The sequence below is a fragment of the Pinus tabuliformis genome, chromosome 7, assembly GCF_031772625.1.
Source record: "Pinus tabuliformis cultivar Carrire ecotype Pingquan chromosome 7, CPIR1, whole genome shotgun sequence".
NCBI lineage: Eukaryota > Viridiplantae > Streptophyta > Pinopsida > Pinales > Pinaceae > Pinus > Pinus tabuliformis.
This window is the reverse complement of record NC_142293.1, coordinates 352698837-352701546: the sequence shown is the minus strand read 5'-3', so window position 1 is coordinate 352701546 and position 2710 is coordinate 352698837. Positions and strand designations below refer to the sequence as shown.

The 2710-nt window shown below is 33.1% G+C and overlaps 1 pseudogene; it reads right to left on the bottom strand.

Annotated features, from left to right (window-relative positions):
• Positions 1-449: 449 nt before the first annotated feature.
• On the bottom strand, positions 450-1433 carry LOC149247409 (carbon catabolite repressor protein 4 homolog 1 pseudogene; annotated as a pseudogene).
• Positions 1434-2710: the final 1277 nt, after the last annotated feature.

Here is a 2710-nt window from a genome sequence, read left to right as displayed (position 1 = left end):
TATTTCCATTAAAAATATTTCCATAAAAAGCAAGAAAATGAATAATCAAGTACTTTAATTTTATTCTTTTGCCATAAAAACCATATAATTTGAAAAACTTAAAATATTAAAACAGTGAAACTTTCAATGATAACTTAGAGAAGCTTTCAATGATAACTTAGAGAAGCTAGGACATTATACAGTAAGATGTTTGAAAATAACTAAATTAATTAAATGCTATCCAGCTAAGTGTAAGCAGGGTTGACATTATACAGAAATATGTTTTAAAAAACTAGAGCAATAAATGTGTTTCAAAAATCTCAGATTAATAAATATGTTTCAAAAGACTCAGAGTAATAAATATGTTTCAAAATTCTCTGAAAAAACAGATTGAGAAAAATATTTCCAGCGAAATGTTTCGGCAGAACAAATAAAGCTTATTTACTACTTAAATAAAGCTTATTTACTACTTACTGCAGTTTGGGAAGCGAGTTGAAAGTAAACTCTGCTGCAATGAGGATGTGATCGGAAGAGCGATTAACAGTAGGAAGTCCACCCGGCTTCACCTCATCCTCGTCAATCAACTCCAGTAACGACACCACTTTCAATTTGGTGGTACTGTAGAGAATGTAATCCAACGTTCCCTCAAATGTTTCCCGGTCATTCTTCACGAAGTTAGTGAAACGGGGCTCCCCGGTTTCACGATCCATTTTTTTATGAATGTCTTCCCGCAAAGCATTGCATTGAAAATACGAAGAATAAGCACTTGCTAACGGTAATGCATGGCGAAATTCCTTGTGTAAACTATGGACAAAGCCTTTGGTAAGAAGTGAGTGGGGAGCGCTTCCGGACAAAGAATTGAAGTCCCCACATAGTACAACAGGAATATCAGAGACACAGTCATTCTCTTGCTCCAACTCATTCTCCAACCTTTTGAGCAAACAATCAACCTGCAACAACTTTATATCACTGTTTTCTGGATTTGCATGAATGTGGGTATTAGCTATGACCACAAGTTGATTAGTCTTTTTGAACGAAAGCTGAACATGCAGGGCAATGTTGTCTTTGTATATTAAACCTATCCACCACCATCTTATCAAATCAAACTCTTTCACTTTATAAAACGTTGCACAACCGTCAATAGTTTCAGTGAAATATCCTCTCTTCTTTTCTTTAAACAGCCCCTCATATCCTAGTTTGGCCAGTTCTGGTTTGAAAAAATTACAAAAGTGGTTGTGTTGCACTTCCTGGAGGCAAATGATGTCCGGCTGACATTGTAATATTTCTTTTAGCAGGTTTGGTCTGCGGTATTCCCAGCCGAGAGCGTAGGACGGACAGTTGGGAAACTTCTGTGAAGTAGCATACCTGTCTGCCAGAACGTTGTATGTTACCACTGTGAATGATGGACCGACTGTCAAACTTCCGTCATTCATGTTGTTGTTAAGCTTAGTCATTTTCTGAGCACTCCGGCGAATAACAGAATTAGTGACAAAAAATCCCTTTCCTTCAATGTTTCCTCCGGCGAATAACAGAAAAGCCGATTCGTGGTTTTATTCGCTTATTTATTCCTTCCATAAATTTCCATTAGCCTTTATTTATATAACCTAGTCCTGTTTTGTCGGTTTATAAAATAAAAAGTTGAATGGGACGTCGGCATGATTTGAGCTTTCGTAACCCTACAAAACAAATTAATAACTCATGGGTGGTCATCGTTGGATGGTGTAAATAACCATTTAAAAAAATATAAAATATGCACAATCTATTTTCTATTGGAAAAAATGAAATTTATCCCTGAATGACAGCCCATTCTAAATGGTCTCAATAAACCATTGGCGAAATCTTATCATTTGTTGTTCTATATTATCAAAAACTTGTTGTAAAGAAAAAAATTAATTTATGCTTAATTTCAAATCTCTTGTATAACCAATAAAGAATCTTTATCTCATATTCCTCCTAATTATCTAATTGTAAGGTTAATTTGAGAGTCGTCAATTCACCATAGGAGGATCTTTCTGGTTAAATTTCATACATATTAAGGTTTTATTCTTCGAGGAACCCCTTAAAATGCATATGGTTTCCCCCGCCCAAGTCTATTATCCCACCAATCGTTCGTGGGTTAAAACTTTATATCCCCTCTTTGAAGCATATTTCATGGAATGGGCGGAGGGTTTACACCCAGGCCCTCCACTAAGGGCCACACAATACGCACGGCAGGTGTGCGGAGGGCGATTCTCAGGTCCTCCATATACGGTTGCGCCGCCTATGCGGAGGGGCAATTCTCAGGGTCTTTACCTAGGGTTGCGCCACCATGAGCGGCGAGGGACCACGAGTCTGTTTTTTTATTTTTATTTTTGTAATTAAAAAAAATCATTAAAAAAAATAATTTTTTTAATAATTTTCAAAATTAAAATTTTCTTATTTTTAATAAAAAAAAGTTGTTTTAAGGTTTTTTTTAATATTTTTTTAATTAAAAAATTGTTTAATTATTTTTTTCATATTTTTTTAAATAAAAAATTAATTAAAAATTTTTAATCTTTAATTTATTTGTTTTTAAATACAAATTTTAAGCTTAATAAAAAAGATTTTACTAGTTTTTTGGGATTTTTTTTTGAATTTTTTTTTGTTTTTTTTTTTAAATGTTTTAAATATTAATTTTACTAGTTTTTTATTTTGTTTTTGGTTAATTATTATTATTATTATTTTCTCTTTAGTTTTTGTTAAAAAAATTTTA